This window comes from Lolium rigidum, chromosome 5 (assembly GCF_022539505.1).
Source record: "Lolium rigidum isolate FL_2022 chromosome 5, APGP_CSIRO_Lrig_0.1, whole genome shotgun sequence".
NCBI classification, from domain to species: domain Eukaryota; kingdom Viridiplantae; phylum Streptophyta; class Magnoliopsida; order Poales; family Poaceae; genus Lolium; species Lolium rigidum.
Window position 1 is genome coordinate 221,283,652 of NC_061512.1, and position 14,045 is coordinate 221,297,696.

Consider the following 14,045-nt stretch of genomic DNA (forward strand, 5'->3'; position numbering starts at 1 on the left):
TCTTTCAGGTTGAACCATTTGCACCGGAACAAAGGGACCTTGAAATTAGGTCCATAGTCAAGTTCCCATATCTCCTCTATGTACCCATAATATGTGACCTTGTTCCCATTGTCATCTTCTGCATCAAAGCGGACACCACTGTTTTGGTTGGTGCTCTTTTTGTCTTGGGCGAACGTGTAAAATGTGTTCCCATTAATCTCGTACCCTTGAAAAGTCGATATAGTCGAAGATGGTTGCTTGGCCAACAAGTACAGCTGCTCGTCATCAGTGACATTCATGAGACGTGTTTGCAACCAACCGCCGAAAGTCTTCATGTGTTCTCCAGCAATCCAATCTTCACGTTGCTCCGGGTATTTAGAGCGTAAGATATCCTTTTGTTCCTCTTTGTACGGAGCCACCAAGATGGAATTATGTAGAACTGTGTAGTGTGCTTGAGTGAAAGAATGTCCGTCCATACACGTTCTTGATTTCTTTCCTAGCGTGCCTTTTCCACGCAGTCTCCCCTCATAGCGCGATTCAGGAACACCGATCGGCTTAAGGTCAGGAATAAAGTCAACAAAAAACTCAATGACCTCCTCTGTTCCATAGCCCTTGGAGATGCTTCCTTCTGGCCTAGCACGGTTATGAACATATTTCTTTAAGACTCCCATGAATCTCTCAAAGGGGAACATGTTGTGTAGAAATACAGGACCAAGAACGCCAATCTCTTCGATCAGGTGAACTAGGAGATGTGTCATAATATTGAAGAAGGATGGTGGGAACACCAACTCGAAGCTGACTAGACATTGGACCACATCCTTCTGTAAATTTTGTAGAGTAAGTGGATCGATCACCTTTCGAGAAATTGCATTGAGGAACGCACATAGCTTCACAATGGGTACTCGAACATTTTCGGCAGAAGCCCCCTCAATGCAACCGGAAGTAATTGTGTCATAATCACGTGGCAGTCATGAGACTTTAGGTTTTGAAACTTTTTCTCTGACATGTTTATTATTCCCTTTATATTCGACGAAAAGCCAGACGGGACCTTGATGCTACTCAGGACTTCAAAAAAGATCTCCTTCTCCTCTTTAGTAAGAGCGTAGCTGGCAGGACCTTGATACTTCTCTGGATTCAGGTTGTTTCCTTCGTGGATACTTTGCTGGTCCTGCCGTGCATCCGGTGTATCTTTTGTCTTCCCATACACGCCCAAGAAGTTTAGCAGGTTCACGCAAAGATTTTTCGTCACGTGCATCACGTCGATTGCAGAGTGAACCTCTAAGAATTTCCAGTAGGGTAGCTCCCCTCGACTTCTTCCACATGGGTACGTGTCCGTCAACATCATGCGGAACAGATTGTCCGCCGGGACCCTTTCCAAAGATCACTTTTAAATCCTTGACCATATCATATATAACTTCCCCAGTAGGGCGGGTAGGCTTCGTTCGGTTATCTGCCTCACCTCCAAAATGCTTTCCTCTCTTTCTTACGTGATGTTGTTTTGGAAGAAATCGACGATGCCCTGGTACACATTCTTGTTTCCCAAATAATTACCGTCAGCCTCACCTAAACACTGTGTGCATGCGTTGTATCCCTTGTTTGACTGCCCTGAAATGTTACCAAGAGCAGGCCAATCATTGATGGTTACAAATAACAACGCTCGTAGGTTAAATTCCTTTTGTTCGTGCTCATCCCGCACAGGTACACCTTCGTCACGCCACAACTCTAAAAGTTCTTCAACCAATGGCCTCAGGTACACATCACTGTCGTTGCCGGGTTGCTTCGGGCCCTGGATGAGCATTGGCATCATAATGAACTTCCGCTTCATGCACAACCAAGGAGGAAGGTTATAGATACATAGAGTCACTGGCCATGTGCTATGACTGGAGCTCTGCTCCCCGAAAGGATTAAAGCCATCTGTACTTAGACCAAATCTTAAGTTCCTTGCGTCATCGGAAAATGACTTGAACTCTCTGTCGATTTTTCTCCACTGCGACCCGTCAGCGGGGTGTCTCAGCATCAAATCTTTCTTACGGTCCTCTTTGTGCCATCGCAACAACTTGGCATGCTCTTTGTTCTGGAACAAACGTTTCAACCGTGGTATTATAGGATCATACCACATCACCTTCGCAGGAACCCTCTTCCTGGGGGTGGACTCGCCCTTAACATTGCCAGGGTCATCTCGCCTGATCTTATACCTCAATGCACTACATACAGGGCATGCATTCAAATTCTCGTACTCCCCGCGGTAGAGGATGCAGTCATTGATGCATTCATGTATCTTCTGCACCTCTAATCCTAGAGGGCAGTACAACCTTCTTTGCTTCGTACGTAGTAGAGGGCAATACGTTCTCCCCGGAAGCATCTTCTTTATTATTTTCAGCAACTTTTCAAATCCCTTGTCGAAGTACCATTCTCTCGCCTTCCATCGCAGCAATTCCAGCGTGGTACCCAGCTTTTTCTGACCATTCTCGCAATTTGGGTACAACAGTTTGTTGTGATCCTCTAACATTTTCTCCAACTTCAACCTCTCCTTTTCATTTCCGCAGTTCATCTTCGCATCAAGAATGGCCCAACCCAAATCGTCATCCGGGTCATCAAAAATCGGCTGATCGAAAATGGGCTCTTCTTCAGCTTCGTCTTCCCCCATTCTACTATCACCGTCTTCAGTGAATAAGGGATAGTTGTCACTATCCTCTTCTTCTTCGTTGTCTTCCAATATAACCCCTCTTTCTCCGTGCTTGGTCCAACAATTATAGCCGGGCATGAAACCATTCTCCAGCAGGTGGACGTGAAGGGTCTTTGAGGTAGAGTAATCCTTCATATTCTTACAGGAACTACATGGACAATATATGAAACCATTCGACCGCCTGTTTGCCTCAGCCACGTTGAGAAAATAATGCATGCCATTAATGAACTCGGGATGGCACCGGTCACCGTACATCCATTGTCGACTCATCTGCATTTTATATGTATATCAAAAATCATTAAGTACACAACATCGTGGATATATGAGTGACCAACTTAATTAATATTCAAGTTCATCACATAAAACTAAAAAAAATTATAAAAAAGAAGAGGCTCACCGAGGTGGTACCGTGCCGGCTAGGGGACGACACTGGCAATCGACGGCGGTGAGGACGGGATGATACTAATTAAAACCTACAAAACATACCATAATTTCAGCTCAAATTGCATATAAAAAAATAAAATCCCTAACTTAGGCATTTCATCGAACACCTTGCTAGCACTAGAAAAATAGTACGAGTTAAAACTACCAAAGAAATGAGCTAAATTAGGAACGCCGGAAGGAAGGATGATATTGCTAACCCTTGGATAGATGTATGCCAATAATCTTGTTAAAATGGTGGACAAAAATGAAGATTATTGGAGTGTGAGAGGTGCAAAATATTTGGAAATGTGAGAGAAGGAGAAGGAGAATGAGATATGCAGGGGGTCGGGTGCGCTGTGGTGCGCTGATAAAGGGTGCGGACCCTTTAGTACCGGTTCCTTAGATGAACCGGTACTAAAGGTGCAGCCCTGACCCCACCTCCGCCTGGAAACTGGGCTCAAACCCTTTCATACCGGTTCGTAACACGAACCGGTATAAAAGGGCCCTTACGAACCGGTATAGATTTCCCATGCATGGAACCGGTACGAATGCCCCCTTTCGTACCGGTTCGTAAGGGAACCGGTATTTATGGCTTAGATGGATGCCCATTTTTCTACTAGTGGGAAGAGATCTCACTCTTGTCTTCCTCTTTTGTTCGGAGGATTGCGATCCGAGTCGGCGGCGCCAGGAGAAGAGAAGAAGGACCCCATCCTTGTCAACAGTTTTCGAGATGAGGATCTCGATCAGTGCCATTTTTTTTCTTTTTTCTCTGAGGGATCTCGATCTCAATACTCCGGCACAACGGAATTTTCGAGATGAGGATCTCGATCAGTGCCGTTTTTTTCTTTTTTCTCTGAGGGATCTCGATCTCAATACTCCGCCGGGCGCTCCACTGCGGGCCACGTGGTGCCCCATTTAGCACCGGTTCGCAACTGAACCGGTGCAAAAGGGGGTACCTTTTGCACGGGATCCTTTGCACCGGTTCGGCATCCGGTGCATATGGCCATTACGAACCGGTGCAATTGCCCCATTTTCCACTAGTGGGACATGAGCGAGGATGAAGCAACGAAAAAATAGCGCGCTATTTCAGGCTAATAGTGGCGCTATATCGTATTTGCGAGTTGAACGCTACGTTATACATTCTAGGCCCGCTATGACGCTACGTGCGCTAAAGACGCGCTATTTCACGCTATTTGGCGCTATTCGCTATTCCGCATAGCACGTTATTTTGCAGAGTAGTTTTTTAGTAGGTCATTCCACATTTTGACCCACTTGCGTATTCTAAATCCCTAATCCAGGCAACCCTAGACTAAGAAACTCAGATCGCGCACTCCCCAACTCCTTGTCACCTGCTCTGCCCGGCAGGCGATGACGTGACGGCTCAGCTCCGCGCCCCTTCTCCTCTGTTAATCGGTGGTAAGCGGCCACGCCTAGCTTCACCTTCGCGCCTTCACCCCGTGCATCCGTTCCCCCCTTTCAATCCTTCTAGTTCGGGACAATGTGAATGTGAACTATGGTTTGTGATTTTGAGACTATGTCATATCAAGTTATGGACTATGTGAACTATCTCTGGTTGATGTTTGGCTGCAAAATATCATATCCGAGATTTATAGCTGCAGAGTGCTATATCTATTATTATATATATGCAGAAATCCTGAATTTTCATATTTTTTTGTTAAACGCTATTTTGAAAAATAGCACGCTATAGCGTCTATAGCGTTTTTCTGAAGCCCACACTATTTGTGTTAGCGCGCTATTTTTTTCATTGGGATGAAGGGACGGTTGGTCTGCTTTATTGCTTCGGTGCATTCGAGTTAAATTCCTAGGCAGATTAAGACATAGTGACATGGTTAATTTGAGGTAGAATTAGTGACCCCAGCTCCTTCCCGATGGGCGCTGGCCGCTTCTTCAGAAACGGCATCCCGACTAGATCCCTTAACATCAATCCAACGGTATGTGCTTTAGCATCATGAATCAATTCAGTCATTCCCAGGAGTTCCATGTGAGGGGTTGATGCGAGTACCATATGAGACGTGCAACCTTGGAGCTGCAGGAACGGCAACGAATTGATACTGCACTCGTCTGTAACGCCTCCAAAGGTTTCAAATCCAAAGAATTCAAGATATTGATGCAATTTCTCCGAAAGATTTAATCTGGAGCAATTGGGTTTCTTTTTCGATAAACAAAGTCTAGCGGTGGAAGACTAGTGCGGTCGAGGACAACAAGACGTCAGACTTTTCTTTTGCTCGAGGTAGTGGAAATTGGATCAGTGGAAGATTTATCATTTTGAAAAATAAGTTTTCTTTTGCTGCTCTCAATTATATGGAATACATTTTTATGCAAGGGCAGCAATCATGGCAAGCCGTGTTAAGAGCCTCTAATTTGAAAAAGCATTTGGTTAAGTTGGAGGGTTAAGAAACACCGGAGCACCATTAGATCAACGTTGTATTTCTACTATCATACAAAAAAAATGCATACTGCTTCCAAGGATACTCGCAAGAGTATCATCGAGCAAGTTTCTGTAGCATATTATATTTCTTTTTAACTATCTTTTGCTTTTCTGTGGCAAAAAATATATATTTGTTTTTGGTAGCAAGTGCAACATAGAATAGTTTGCTGAAATATTTGAGTATTTATTTTTCTCGATGCAACACACGTGCACTTTTGCTAGTTAATATAAACTGGCAAGCGGCATGGTTTTTCGGGGGGACATTGCCCATAGCGTAAGTTAATTTTTGCAAGAATAACAAGCACTACAGGCCACAAATTTTCATACTTTTGGATGTAATTTCACTAATCAAAGAACAGTTATACACACTCCACAAATGTTCAGTTTCACATGGTCAGTTTCACTAACCATAGATGTTCAGTTTCACATGTTAGAGAGAGAAGAACCTCAGGAAGAAGACAATGATTTCTGAACCGCAGTGAGTATTGCTTACTAACTTGTTGTCCTGTTCAGCTACTGAAACAATTACATCTACAGTGCCAAAATTTACACCTTAATTTGCATGGAATGGCATGACAAGGGGAAGTTAGAGCACTTCAATTGGCAATTTGCACAATAATAACAATCACTTGCAAATCTGTTTAGAATCTATACCAAGGTCGATGATGTGGGATTCCCAGAGCTCGCCAAACCAAGAGTCGCGACTTGGTGCATGTGCATCGTAGTTGATCCTGCCCTGCAGCTCACTACCGCCAACAACCACCTCACTCTTCCACTGGTCCCTGTGGCTAGCGGGACATCCAAGGTGAGGCCCCAAGAGGCAAATGACGCAAGAGTGCCGCCTTGCTCGACCCCATGATTAACATAGTGAAAGGTTTCATACTTTATTATTATTTGCACGGATACGTGTAAGCAAATATACCGATACTAAGGTTTTGGAATTTGATTATTGTGTGGGCGTAATTTTATGATGTATCAAAGCAAACTTCTCATATCACAACTTTTTGTTCTGATTTGATACTGGATAAGTATGAAGGTCGAGGTGTATCTGGTACTAGGTTGTGTCTAGGTTCAGTAAAAGAGAAAATTGCTGAGTTTTTCCACTAGTAGGAAAACCCTTATAGGTGGAGCTTAGTTCTGTGGCGCACCATTAAAAATGCGCCACAGAAAGTTATTTTGTGGCGCACCAGGTAGGCTGCGCCACAGAAATAGCTTAATTTTGTGGCGCACCAGGGAACCGTGCGCCACAAAAACTTAGTGGGGCCCACACCCTGTCACCACCAATTATTAGTGTAGGTATTTCTGTGGCGCACATGGCGTGCCGCGCCACGTAAATAACTCGTTCTCGTGGCGCACTTGCTTCGGTGCGCCACAGAAGTAGTTGATTCTGTGGCGCACTTGTTCTGGTGCGCCACAGAACTAAGGGAACTTATATCATCCCGTGCCCTCCCCCGCCCACGCCTGTTCACCTCTCCTCCGATCCGTACCGCCTCTCCCCTCTCCCCTCTCCTCCAATCCGTACCGCCGCGCGCCGCCATGGTCGCCGTCGCCGTCGCCGCCGCCTTCCTCCGCGAAGGCCGCATGCCGCCACGCTCCTCCCATCCCCGCCACCTGCAGCACAAGCTGCCGCTACGGCGAGGAGGGGCCGCCGCGAGGAGTGGCCGCCGTCGCGTCAAGGTGGAGGAGCCGCCGCGTCCTCCTCCTCCTCCACCCCTGCCGTCATCTTCAACCTCCTCCTCCACCCCTGTCGTCGGTGATCTCTCTACCCCCCTCCCCTCCCTCTTAATTCCTCTCCCGCGCGAGCACAAGGTGCTCGACGAAATGCTCGTGTGCTGCTTTTGTTGTGCTGCTGTTGTTGTTGATGTGCTACTGGCTGCTGTTGCTGTTGATGTGCTACTGGATGCAATCTATCTATCTATCCTAGCTTGCTGTCATTGTTGCTGTCATTGTCCTGGTGAACTATTGTTGCTATTGCTTGTGTGTGCATGCTCTAAATGGTCAAATGATCTCATGTGCTAGTGATTTACTTACTGGCTCATTGCTCATGCCTTTTACTTAATGTCCTATGCTATTGCTATGTCTCTGTAGCATGCTGGAGGGTTTTAGTGATGTGCCTTGATGCTTCCATAGCATCCTGGTATGATTGTTGTTGCCAGATAATTGGATGAACTGCTTATGCAATAATGATTCCTTTGTGGAGGTTTACTGCCACTTGTTATTGATGAACCATGTGATGGTAATGATTCAATTTAATTCAATGATGTTAATTTGATTTCCATCCTTTGTTGGAAATAAATCCATGTCTGAACCTGTACAAGGTAATGAAGACTTGCTCACTTGGTATTGCTTGCTAGTTGGACATTTGATTGGTTTTGATGCTATGTTCATTCACATGCATGAAATGCTACTATGGTGGTATCATTGTGAAGAAAATGATGGATTCTTGTGAGCTTATGGTATGCTACTATGCTACCGTGGTATCCTTGTGAAGATTTACTTGATGGATTCTTGTGAGCTTATGGTATGCTACTATGCTTATAATGCTCTGATTAGTGGGGATGCTTACTGGATCATGTGCATATAGTTCATATAGTTCCCTAAAAAGAAAGAATGCTCCATGGCCAGATGCTTGATGTCTTGGCTCAGCCAATGATGCAAAGGCTGAGGCAAAAACTTGGATAAGAACAGATACTAAAATGTGTTTTGAACTCAACTGAGTAATGATAAATTTCTATTTCTTGTTGGCTTTGATGAAAATAGAGATATCCACAGTAGGGGATCATGTAAATGAATGCCACTGTGGTATCCTTTGAAGAAAAAGGACTGTTTCTGATGGTTTTAAAAGGCTAGGTGGTGCTAGGTGATTAAGTTGGCTACCAAGACTTGTCTCATCCGGTTAGCTGGGATATGCTATGTGTTGTTGCTTGTTTAGGCATATCTATCACTTACTGGATTTACTCGGTTCTTGATTGGCCTCTCTTTTGCCAGCATCACTTGGTCTATATACCAAGTGATGAATAATCCCTTTGGAGCATCTGCTCCATGCATGCTATGTGTGTTTGAGCATCTTGACTTATGTCACCATGGTTGCCGGTTTGGTGGTGTTTTTGTACTTGCCGATGATTAGATGGTTGGTCGATCACTCGTACACTCGGGGTGGAGCAAGTGAGCCTGGTGTGATGGCACAAATATCAATATCTTGTGCATCCTACCTGGCCTCACTTACTCCATCCCGGATGTTAATATTTGTTTCGACCAACAAAGTATGAGGCATTCCATTTAGTTCATACTAGCTACTTCTTAATTGCATTGGCCTTTCTTCCATTTTAGTGCCGATGATTAAATTGTTTGGTCACTTGTACACTCTGGGGTGGGGCCACTGAGCCTGGTGCGATGGCACAAATATCAATCTCTTGTGCATCCTACCTGGCCTCGCTGACCCCATCCCTGAATGTTAATATTTCTTTCGACCAACAAAGTATGAGGCATATGATATCTAGTTGAGATACCACTTGGCTCTTTCTTCCATTTTAGTGCCGATGATTAGAATGTTTGGTCACCTATACGCCGCAATATACTTTGTAGACGGGCCTCCTTTCCCCGGCCGCCGTTCCGTGAACGAGTCTTTGACGAGACAACAACGCCGACCTGCCTCTCGGCGCGAACCACGCCGGTCCCAGCCGCCTCTCTTGTGGCCGCGTCTCCGCGCCTCGCACTCTTCGCCTTCTTGCCCGGTGAACAATAGATCGATCGTTGGAATAAGGAAGCCGATGACGGCCGATCGCAATCTAATCTTGCGACCGGCCGTCATCGGTTTCCTTATTCCAACGATCAGTCTATTGGTTCACCGGCAAGAAGGCGAACAAGGCAGACGCGGACACACGGCCACAAGGGAGGCGGCTGGGACCGCCGTGGTTCTGCGCCGGAGAGGCAGATCGGCGTTGTTGTCTCGTCAAGGACTCGTTCACGGAACGCGCCGGAAAGGGGCCCTTCGCAGTATATCGGCGTATCGCAACTATGGTTTCGACCATAGTATTTGTGTTGACCAACAATGTATGAGGCACTTATTCCATTTTGTCATTCCATTTGCTTTGGTATTTCCAAAATGTCGATGATTAAATGTTTGGTCCCCGTACACTCGGGTGGCGTAAGTGACCTAAGATAGCACAAATATCAATCTCTTGTGCATCGGACTTGGTCTCGCTTACGCCATCCGAATGTTAATATTTGTGTTGACCAACAATGTATGAGGCACTTATTCCATTTTGTCATTCCATTTGCTTTGGTATTTTCAAAATGCCGATGATTAAAATGTTTGGTCACCGATACACTTGGGGGTGGCGTAAGTGAGCTCTGGTAAGATAGCACAAATATCAATCTCTTGTGCATCGGACTTGGTCTCACTTACGCCATCCCTAAATGTTAAGACTTGTGTCGACCAACAATGTATGAGGCATTTATTCCATTTCTCTTGTGCATCGGACTTGTTGGTCTCACTTTCTTCCATTTTAATCATAGTAGGAACCGGATGAAGACCCCGATGCAAGCGAGCCTGGTGGGTAGAGAGGAGGGAGCAAAGGAGGAACCGGATGAAGACTACTTTGTATCTCGAAATTGTGAATTTTGTATGAATTAAGAGTTGTATGCAACACATTTGACACTTGCCACTATATATGTATCTCGATCGGGCTCTAAGAACTGTGATGATGAGGTATAATGTTGCTATGTTATATGTGTCCATATTATATCTATCTATCTGTCTATATTAGACTTGTATACCGTGTACAAAACTTGTATAAAACCTGTATAATACACCAGGGAGCACAAAATCGAGTATACTTGTACATTATTATGTGGCGCACCAAAATAGAATTCAGTGGCGCACCTATTTCTGTGGTGCAGCTGACACGAGTGCGCCACAGAAACCTTCATTCTGTGGCGCATGGGCATGTGCGCCACAGAAACCTTATTTTTGTGGCGAACTTTCTGTGGCGCACCGCCCATGCGCCACAAAATTACTTTTTCGTGCGTCACTGATGAGGCTTTTCCTACTAGTGTTCAAGTGTTGCGTCGCTTTGTAGATTGGCTACCGTTAGAAAATTGCTTTGCGCATTCTTGTTACTTGTCTTGATCCCACTTTGATACCTTATACTTGGGATTTAAAAATAAAGAATGATTTCTTTCGTCTTCGGTTTGAGGTAGAGGGATTGCAACTTCCACCTTCGACTGATGTTATAATGTTGGATACTTCCAAAGAAGATGATGATTTAGGGGATGCTCGTAATGGCCAGAGTGGAAATTCATCAAACACATCAAACAGAGAAACAAAAAGGTCCAATTGTAATTCTAATGCTGAAAACATTGAGGGTGACAAGAATACTACTTCAGAATACTGGTAATGTGATTGCAAAGTCTCCTTCCAATTCAGCACATAGTTTGGGGAAGAAAAATAAAGTTCTACCTACTTCTTTGAGCATGTAAACTGAACAAATTGAGAATATAATGAGGTATTCTAGTTCTAGTTTTGTATCTCTTTTTATTAGTCCGACAATACTTGAACCTGTATTTGATTCAGCTTTATCTCCTTTGTCTAGTGCTCAACGTGGAGGTGTGAAAAATCTCATCAATCTGCCAGGCAAAATTTGAGCAGCAAGGCAGTCCTCGATGAGGCGGGACGTTGATCATCGTTGCACGCACAACAACCGATGCATGCAAGCCATGCAACGACGATCACGATGGCTGCGGTGGAAAAAAAAAGAGGGCCGTAAGGGCGACGTGGGCGTCATGGCTAGGCCGACTGCCGCGCCATCTCCTTCGGCGGGAGCACTTGGGCCGTCGGCTTTGTTGGGTGCATTTGGGCCAGCGAGTGTTGGCCTACAAGGAGGAAATACCCAGCCCAATATGCATGGGAAGGGGGTTTCCCGAGGTACGTCAATCGTCAAAAATAATGTTCATCATACAGTCCATTTGCAGCGACATTTTCCGGTCATTTCCAAAAATAATAATGTTTATTCACATTCTTATGCGGATGTGGTAACAGAGGGTGTAAAAAATTATTCACGAGAAGATATTATAGCATTCGGGGGAATTCCAGAGGCAAGGGTGTCGAAGGTGCGTTTAAGCGGTAGGACTGGGGCTCAGGGTACCGCGGATCACACGCAAATGGAGCGGGCTATGTATGCTGCTCAGCGTCGGTCAAATCCGGGTGCAACAGGTATGTCAACGACTAAAAGTGTGTCTTTATTATTTTTTTCTCTCGAACAGATAATTCGGAATGGTAGTTCTTTGGGTAGCTAGAGGAATGAGGCAATCAAGTCGGCCAAAGTTATTCTAGATAATGAATTGAATAGGTCACTGACTATGTTACACACGAGTGATGATAATACATCTTTAAATGAGAATATGCAGCAATGTTTAATTGTTAACAAGGTTTCAAATCTGTGTGAGGACTTAGTTGATGACGCGGATACGATTGACAAAAATATTCTAGACATACCTATACCGAATAATGTTCAAAAACGACAGAGAAAAAGAAGTCTTATGATAAGACTAACTTACGGAGGAGTAATAGAGTAAGAGTTAAAAAAGTGTGTACTTAAAAATGACAGGTTTAAGGGGTATGTGATGTAATAGTGAAGGTTTTAAGGAGCCTGGGAAGCACCTGTTTGTTAAGGAAGCTATCCGGTAACATCGACACTATTTCATTGCTTTGTTAGAGACGGGGCGTTCCAATTTTTCAAAATGCTTTTTGAGTAGTCTTGCCGGTACGGCTGATTTTGCTTGGTTTTGTCATCTGCCTTATGGGAGATCGGGGGGAATTTTAATCGATATTAATACTACAACTCTAATGTATAAGAATGTCGAAAATGGTGATTTCTGTGTGAAATTATATCTTCATTCCAAACAAGATGAGTTTGAATTGATTTTGGTCTCTGTATATGGAGCTGCCCAAGACTCAAGGAAACCATAATTTTTATCGGAATTGGTTAGTGTAGTGACCCTTCATACCACTGCATGTTGTAGTATGCTGGCCGTGGATATAACATGTGCGAAGTACCAATCCGCAAATATCACATCCCTTAGAGTGGTACAACAGAAACATAGTTGGTCCAAACATACTCACTTAATATTATTACAATCCAGAAATGTACATCATAAGGGAGCTCCTCTTGGGTCCGTAGAGGATAACTCGGGAGTTCCAGTTGAACTCTACAAAGCCTACGAACGATAGGTAGGACTAGATTTAGAACCATGTCTACTCGAGCAATGGGCTTTGTCCCCCGGGGCTTCCTCCCTGCCTAAGCATATCCCAACTGGCCACCTGCAGTTGTACCCGTTGATATGTGAGAGGGAAAAGAACAGCTGACTACTCCGTCCCACTCCAGATCTTATGGTAAACACAGTTATTACGGCGCAAGCACCACTGAACGACATTTGTTGTTAATCCTATGTGAATAATAACCCATTGCAATGGAACCTCCACCGGACTCATACCATGGTTCCATTGCCAACCACATTGTCATATTCATAGTTATGAAAATAATCTTTTGTTTTTGATGCAAGAGTGATAAGTATAGTACTTTGCAAGTAATTTGATAAAAATACTCAAATGACATGAACAAGCGATGAACTTGCCTGAAGACTGCAAGGTATTGCAGTTGGATGGTGTGGACTGACCCTTGTCCTCGGTTTCTGAAAGATAGCATCATTGTCCGATAAGGGCAATGGTTAAAGATCCAATTGATGCATGCTTTTGGTGTTTTTAAGTTGTCCCCCCAACTAGTGTTTTTAATTAAATTCTTAGAGTTTTGGGAATAAGAAATATTTGATTTTTCTCCTATAGAGTAAAAATAATGTCTTGGAGTGTTTCCAAGAAAAGGTTAAGTCCAATATTATTTATGGACTTGTTTAATTGTTAAAAACATGAGGTCTATTTTAATTTCCTCTATTAATTATTGCATTATTCCTTGGATAATTAATTATCAATTTTCACTTTGGTTCAAATATTCAAATAAGTATTTGTTTAGAATAGAGAACAATTTTTAAAGTGGTTTTCATATTTTATTCTATTTTTAGAGTTATCTATAATTTTTGGATTTATGGCAAAATTTCAAATAAAATGGGTGGTGAAATTACCCTTTTGCCCCTGGGCCCATTTGTCAGGCCAACCCACTTGGTTAGGCTGGACCAGCCCACCTGGTCCGGCCCAACGGCCTCACTCGCCCCTCTCTCTCCCTCACGGTCGAACCCTAACGCTCCTGCGACCTCTGCGTCGCCTCCGCCGTTGCTGGTAGATTCCGGCCAGCTCCGGCCGCCTCGGCCCTCGCCATGGGGCGCATTCGACGCCTCTCACAACAGTGCGTCGTTATGTCCGCGTCGATCCCGCTCGTCCTCGACCCCCGCGGCACCTAGGGTTACGGTCGCCTCCATCGATGCGCGCCGTCAGGTGCTCCAGGCTGCCCTGGTGCTGCTCGGTGGCGTGCTGGTGATGTGCTGGGCGATGTGGCG

The 14,045-nt window shown here is 44.5% G+C and overlaps 1 non-coding gene across 1 annotated transcript; it reads left to right on the forward strand.

Annotated features, from left to right (window-relative positions):
* The first annotated feature begins 10,394 nt into the window (after nt 1-10,394).
* Nucleotides 10,395-10,504, forward strand: LOC124658568. The gene has a single exon (XR_006989285.1). It is a non-coding gene; the product is annotated as a small nucleolar RNA SNORA5 (small nucleolar RNA).
* Nucleotides 10,505-14,045: the final 3,541 nt, after the last annotated feature.